This window comes from Scyliorhinus torazame, chromosome 5 (assembly GCF_047496885.1).
Source record: "Scyliorhinus torazame isolate Kashiwa2021f chromosome 5, sScyTor2.1, whole genome shotgun sequence".
NCBI lineage: Eukaryota > Metazoa > Chordata > Chondrichthyes > Carcharhiniformes > Scyliorhinidae > Scyliorhinus > Scyliorhinus torazame.
Window position 1 is genome coordinate 143861881 of NC_092711.1, and position 7590 is coordinate 143869470.

At 45.3% G+C, this 7590-nt stretch overlaps 1 long non-coding RNA gene across 1 annotated transcript; it reads left to right on the plus strand.

The window, feature by feature from the left end:
* Positions 1–7253, plus strand: LOC140419968 (uncharacterized). The gene is made up of 2 exons (XR_011946117.1): positions 1–98; positions 1641–7253. It is a non-coding gene; the product is annotated as an uncharacterized lncRNA (long non-coding RNA).
* Positions 7254–7590: the final 337 nt, after the last annotated feature.

Below are 7590 nucleotides of genomic sequence, written 5' to 3' on the forward strand. Positions count from 1 at the left end.
TCGCCATCGAACATGCGCAGTCCCGGGCCGGTGGGAGATCACCGAGCGGCTTCTCGCTCTGGCCGGAGCCGTCAGCCGGTTGCCTTGAGGAGGAGCAGGTGCAGGGGGAGGGGTGACAATGGGCGGGGGCGGGGTTGCCGTTCCCGCGATTCGCGCCGGCGCACTGGAACCCGTCGACGTCACCGCGGAGCAGTATTGCCTGATTCAGGCAGTGCTCCATTGTGATGTCACAACGCAGAAGTTAACTGAAGCTTCCTCCTCTGGGCAACATCTGGGAGGAAATCAATGTTTCCCCCTTTCCATTGCTTTTCTCATTCTAGGGGGACATTGGTGACTTGGAGCAACTGAAGGGAAAGGAAGTGAATCCGGGGAGGGTGCAGACTCTGGAAAGGTTGGCCCAGGTCTCTCTCTCTCTCTCTCTCTTAAAGACATTGACATCCTTTGCTCCCTCAACTTGACACATTGTTTGTCTGGCTAAAAGGATGGTCTCTTTCCAAATGTTCACAATTATAGGGCTCCTTTCCCAGGAGATGGCTGACATTTGAGGGAACAGCATATTAATATCAGAGAAAAGACAGTGTTGTTATATGGTGCAGATTAGATATATTATTGATGGTTCAGTAATAAAGTACATTTATTATTATTTCCAGTTGTGTAATATTGTACTGTGGCTACATTATATATTTCCAGTCATCTCTTCCCTCAGAGGGTCTCTGGATTTCTCTTCCACAGGGACCAGTGGAGTCTGGGAGTCACTGAATATATTCACGGATGAGTTGGACAGATTTCTGATTGAGAGGGAGTTGAGGGTTATGGGGAATCAAGAGGAAAATGGAGAGAAAGCTGAGATGAGAAGGGATTTCTTCACTCGAGGACGTGGTGAAGCTTTGGAAATCTCTACCCCAGAGAACTGAGAAACCTCAGTGATCAAGTATTTTGGAGACAGAGATTGATAGGTTTCTAGATATTGATAATGTCAAGGGATATGGGATAAATTGTGGGAAAATGGTACTGAGGTAGATCGATCAATGATCTTATTGAATGGATAAGCAGGCTCGATAGGCCGAGTGGCCGACTCCAGCATCTATTTGTTATGATCTGTGAGTCCGGCACAGGAAGCATTGAGCATGGTAGCACAGTGGTTAGCACTGTTGTTTCACAGCTCCAGGGTCGCTTAAGGTTCGATTCCCGGCTTGGGTCACTGTCTGTGCGGAGTCTGCACATTTTCCCTGAGTCTGCGTGGGTTTTCTCCGAGCGCTCCGGTTTCCTCCCGCAGTCCGAAGATGTGCAGGTTAGCTGGATTGGCCATGCTAAATTGCCCTTAGTGTTTAAAAACGTTAGGTGGGGTTATGGGGATCGGGTGGATGTGAGGACTTGAGTAGGGTGAGACTCGATGGGCCAAATGGCCTCCTTCTGCACTGTAATTTCTATGATCTGTCAATCAGCCTGAATCAGCACCTTCAGCAGAATTGGGAGGATGAATATTAGATACAGCAGAGTGAGAATGGAGAGAGAGTGTGTGGGATGGAGATTTCCTGCTTTTCACAAATAAGAGAGAAAAGAATGTCCCAGAGAAACTAGAATTATCTGAATTTCTACCCTGTACTGACAGTGATGTATTTTGTAAATTATTTTTTCAGGATATTAGATGGTGATGAAGTAGAGACACAAATCTCAAATGTCACATCTCAAGCCGACAGTCACTGAAATATTTGGCAACTTAATATGGTCAGACTTTGAATTAAGAAGGAGCACTGTTTGCCCGATCTGTCAGCTTTTAAAGATTTTAAACATCAGTGTGACTGGAAAAGCACAAAGACATATGGACACCCGAGTGAGAGTGTTCCAGTGCACTGATTGGAAAAAGCTTTAACCAGTTGCACAGCCTGAAAAAACATCGAACTATTCACAGCGGGAAGTGACGGTACATGTGTCGTGTGTGTGGACGAGGCTTTAACTGATCATAAAGACACAAGGACACTGGCACCATGGAGAAACCCTGGAAATGTGGGGACTGTGGAAAGGGATTCAGATGCCCGTCTGTGCTGGAGATTCATCGGCGCAGTCATACTGGAGAGAGGCCGTTCAGCTGCTCTCAGTGTGAGACGACATTCACTCAATTATCCCACCTTCAGAGACACCAGCGAGTTCACACTGGGCAGACACCATTCACCTGCTCTCAGTGTGGGAAGGGATTCACTCAGTTAGCCTACTTGCGGACACACCAGCGAGTTCACACTGGGGAGAGACCATTCAACTGCTCTCAGTGTGATAAGGGATTCATTCAGTTATCCCACCTGCGGACACACCAGCGAGTTCACACTGGGGAGAGGCCATTCATCTGTTCTCAGTGTGGGAAGGGATTCAGTCATTCGGCCACCCTGCAGACACATCAGCGAGTTCACACTGGGGAGAAGCCATTTACCTGCTCTCAGTGTGGGAAGGGATTCAGTGATTCATCCAACCTGCAGACACATCAGAGAATTCACACTGGGGAGAGGCCGTTCACCTGCCCTCAGTGTGGGAAGGGATTCACTCAATTGTCCAGCCTGCAGACACACCAGCGAATTCACACCGGGGAGAGGCCGTTCACCTGCTCTCAGTGTGGGAAGGGATTTTGTGATTCATCACACCTGCTGAGACACCAACAAGTTCACAAGTGATTACAGGGGTTGGATTCTGCTGTTATTGTTTCTGCTTTCAATTCAATGCAACATTGCATTTCATTCATTTTGTCAGTTGGTCAATAGGGAGGGTTGGAGGGTTTTTTCCTGCTGGATTGGCCGGTCTCACGACTTTGCCTTCAGTGGGCTGATGCTCTTTGAGCCTTGTTCAAAATACTTGGTTTCAAATTTCACACGGTTCACAGAGAGAGAGTGTTTGGAAGTGAAAAGATATTTAGTTTGCATTTCTGTTTGGAGGTACCCCGATGCATGCCACGTTGCCATGAAGATGGGCAAAGGTGGTTATATGGTTTCTTTAATTTATATGGATGTTTCTCACAGAAGGAAACTGTCGAGGTATGAGGGGCAAGTTGTATGTGGTAGATTCGGTACTTACAATAAAAGTTATGATGTTAGACAGGCAAGCACTAGCATTTAAGGATTTGTTACATATTTACATAAAATATGGATTCAATTAAGAAACAGAAATCCAATGGGAAAAGTGATGAAATGGTAGCTTCCAAGAAAAGTTAAAGATTCCATTAGATCAAAGAAAGAGGGTCATTAAGTGGCCAAAATAGTAGAAATCTTTTTTTTAATACAAATTTAGAGTGCCCAATTCAGCTTTTTCCAATTAAGGGGCAATTTAGCGCGGTCAATCCACCTACCCTGCACATCTTTGAATTGTGGGGGCAAAACCCACGCAAACACGGGGAGAATGTGCAAACTCCACACAGACAGTGACCCAGAACCAGGATGGAACCTGGGACCTTGGTGCCGCGAGGCAGCAGTGCTGAATACTGCGCCACCGTGCTGCCCTGCCAAAATAGTAGTGAGCCTGAGGATTGGGAACTTGTTTTCAAATTCAGCAAAGAAGGAGCAAGAAACTGATAAAGAGAAAGGAAAAGATTAGCAAAGACCAATGTGGGTCCATTCCAGGCAGAGACAGGAGAGTTTATAATGGGGAATAAGGAAATGGCAGGGAATCTAAACAATGTGTGTCTGTCTTCACGGATGAAGATACAGAAATCAGCCCCAAAACACTGGAGAACCGAGGAGCTAGTGATCACGAGGAACTTGAAAGGAATTAGCCCGAGTGAAAAAGCAATGCTGGAGAAATTAACAGGACTGGAAGTCAATAAATCCCCAAAAGCTGATGCTCTACATCCCAGAGTGTTGTAAGAGGCGGCTGTAGAGATAGTGGATACATTGGTGATCATCTTTCAATATTCTGGTAATGTGCTGAGCGGACGCACATCAGGTGGCTCTCCTCCAAACCAGAACCAAATAGGCACTTTTAGGCAAATTTTGCCCAGAAATTTGAAGGCAAATTAACCTCAACGGAGAAAAGAAAATCTGTCAAAATTCTCTTGATTCTGGAAAGGAGTAGGCCACTCGGCCCCTCGAGCCTGCTCCATCATTCAATAAGTTCCCGGCTGATCTGATTGTAACCTCAACTTCACATAGGCCCCTTAGAAAATAAATCTGAGAGATAGTTATGGGGAATAAGGAAATGGCAAAGGAGTGAAATAGATATTTTGCATCCGTGTTGATTATTCGATTAATGCTACAAAATATGGGGGAGGAATTAAATATCAATACCAGAGATGCAGTAAGAACAAAGAACACAAAAAAGTACAGCACAAGAACAGGCCCTTCGGCCCTCCAACCCTCAGCACAGATCTTGATGCCCTAACTTTAAAAAAAACCTTCTGCCCTTACTCGGTCCGTATCCCTCTACTTCCTCCCTATTCATGTACCCATCCAGATGCCTCTCAAATGTTGCTAATGTGCCTGTTTCCACCACAACCTCTGGCAGCCGTTCCAGGCACCCACCAGTCTCTGTGTGAGAAACATACTGAGCACACCTCCCTTAAACTTTCTCCCTCTTACCTTGAACCTGAGCCCCCTTGTAATTGACACTTCACCATTGAAAAAAGCCTCTGACTATCCAACCTGTCTGTGCCTCTCATAATTTTGTCGACCTCTATCAGGTCTCCCCTCAGCCTCTGTCTTTCCAATGAAAACAATCCTAATTTATTCAAACTCTCCTCATAACAAACACCCTCGAGACCAGGCAATATTCTGGTGAACCTTCTTTGCACTCTCTCTGAAGCATCCACATCCTTCTGATAATGTGGTGACCAGAACTGCACGCAATATTTCAAATGTGGACTAACCAAGGTTTTATATAGCTGCAACATGATTTCCCAGCTCCTGTACTCAGTGTCCCGGCTGATGAAGACAAGCATGTCATATACCTTCTCAATCACCTTGGCCACCTGTGTTGCCACATTTAGAGAACTGTGGACCTGCACTCCCAGATCCCTCTGTATGTTAATGTTCGAAAGGTTCTGCTATTTACAGTATAATTCATACCTAGATTTGAACCTCCAAAATGCATCACCTTGCATTTATCCGGATTAAATTCCATCTGCCATTTCTGTGCCCAAGTCTCCAATCTATCTACATCCTGTTGTATCCCTCGGCAATCCTCGGCACTATCAGCAACACTGCCAAACTTCGAGTCATCCTCAAACTTATTGATCAGACTACCCACATTTTCCTCCAGACCATTTATATATGCTACAAACAACAGAGATCCCAGCACTGATCCATGCGGAACACCACTAGCTACAGATCTCCATTCTGAAAAACACCCTTCCACCGCGACTCTCTGTTTCTATAACCAAGCCAGTTCTGTATCCATCTAGTCAGCCCATCCCGAATCCCATGTGATTTTAGTTTTTTTCCAGCCTGCCATCTTTGGGTTGTGGGAGCAAGACCCATGCAAACACGGGGAGAATGTGCAAACTCCACACGGACAGTGACCCAGAGCCGGGATCGAACCTGGGATCTCTGCGCCGTGAGGCAGCAGGGTTAATCCACTGCGCCACCGTGCTGCCCCTCTCACCATTTAGATAATCAGTTTTTATATTCTTCTGGCCAACATGGACAATTACACATTTTCCCACGTTATTCTCCATTTGGCAGATTTCATCCCACTCATTTAACATATAACTTTTTAACCTCCTTATGTCCTCTTCACAATTTGCTTTCCTACCTATCTTTGTACCATTGGAACATAGGAGCAGGAGTTAGCCATTCAGCCCGTCGAGCCTGCTCCACCATTCAATACGATCATGGCTGATCATCCACTTCAATGTCTTTTCCCCCACACTATCCCCATATCCCTTTGTGTTATTGGTATTTAGAAATCTGTCAGTCTCTGCTTTAAAAACTCTCAATGACTGAGCTCCCACAGCTCTCTGGGGTCGAGAATTCCGAAGATTCACAACTTGTAGATCTCTGGAGATCAAACCATTGCCCCGTTCTATCCCCGTATCTCTTGTCAGTTTATTTCCCTGAAAAGCCCATCTAATTTCCCTTTGGAAACATTCCATCATCTCTGCTTCTACCCGCATCGTAGGAAGTGGGTTTCAGGTATTTCCCAATTTCTTCAAATGCAAACGAGTCTCAGAGAGCACAGAAAGAGGCCATCCCGCCCATTGTTCCCATACTAGCTCTTTGAATGAACTATCTATTTAGTCCCAGCACCCGGCAAGTTTCTTTTCCTACAGAATCTGTCCAGTTCCCTTTTGAAAGTTACAGTTGAATTTCCTTTCAGCACCTTTGTCAGGCAGTGAATCCCAACAACTCGTTCTGTTTTAAATCTAATAATTTCACAATATACTGTGTTTGGATTTTCACAGGGGATTTGAAATGGAGAGAAAGACATGGTTGTTGCACAAAATCAAGACTCAGTCTTTATGAGCGATAATTATGAATGGGCAGAGTGTGAAATACCCAGGTTTGCGATGCCAAGGTGCCAGTCTGGCAGTGCCAAGGTGCACACGTTCTCGGGGCTGGGCCAGGGGGGGGCACCCTGCCCTAACCCTGACCACTCAGGGGCATCCAGTGACGCGGGATCCTTTTGGTACGGTGACTCCTGGTCCATGTCTGTTTGGGCCCATACTAATCGGTGTCCATGTGACTGCTCACTGGGGAGGCGCTTAAATCAAGCAAGGCCTTTAGATAGGGGGTCCTTCCCATTAATGGGATAGAGATTGGCCTTAATTGTATCCAGATTCGCCAATGGGAATCGGCCGGTTAGATCGGAAACTGATTGGCGCTTGGTGCCCAGTTTCGGACTCTCCTGCGATCTAACTGGCGCACTTGGATTCGCGCCTTGCGCATCATGGCCATTAGATCGTGCCCTGATTCTTATTTGCTGTAAAAATGTCAAAGGTTAATTGCTGTGTATAAAGAAAGTGCAATGAGGATAAATGTACTGGCAAGAGAGGCCTTCAAGCTCTGATTAGCCTCAACATTTGAAATTGTCTGAATAAGGGATTATATAGAATCAGACAAAGGCCAAGTACTGAAGACTCCCGAGGCCGAATTCCAAGGAAATTACCGTCAAAGAAGGAGCCAGACTCCTGAGGCTGAATTCCACAAGAATTACTGTCAAAGAAGGAGCCAGAGAGGGTTACGCTTCTACAGACTGATCACCCACATGAAGTTGTAAAATCAATGTCTTAAAGTTATTCAGTAAACCTTTTTCATTTAATAAACTTATTTTTAAATTTATATCCAGAGAATTCTGCCTTTGTCTTAATTGGTTAAAGTCTTGTCTGAACCAAAGTGAATTTATTAAATGGTAAGTTGGGGGGTGGCTGAAATCAATAAAGTTCCAAATAACAACATCAGACAACATAAATCTTCAACTTAAAAACTTGCATTTGTATAGCACCTTTCACACCCACAGGACGTCCCAAAGTGCTTGACAGCCAATGAAGTACTTTTGAAGTGTAGTCACTGTTTTAATGTCAGAAACTCGGCAGCCAATTTACACACAGCAAGATCCCACACACAGCAATGTGATAATGAGCAGATGATGTGTTTTTAGTGATGTTGATTGAGGGAT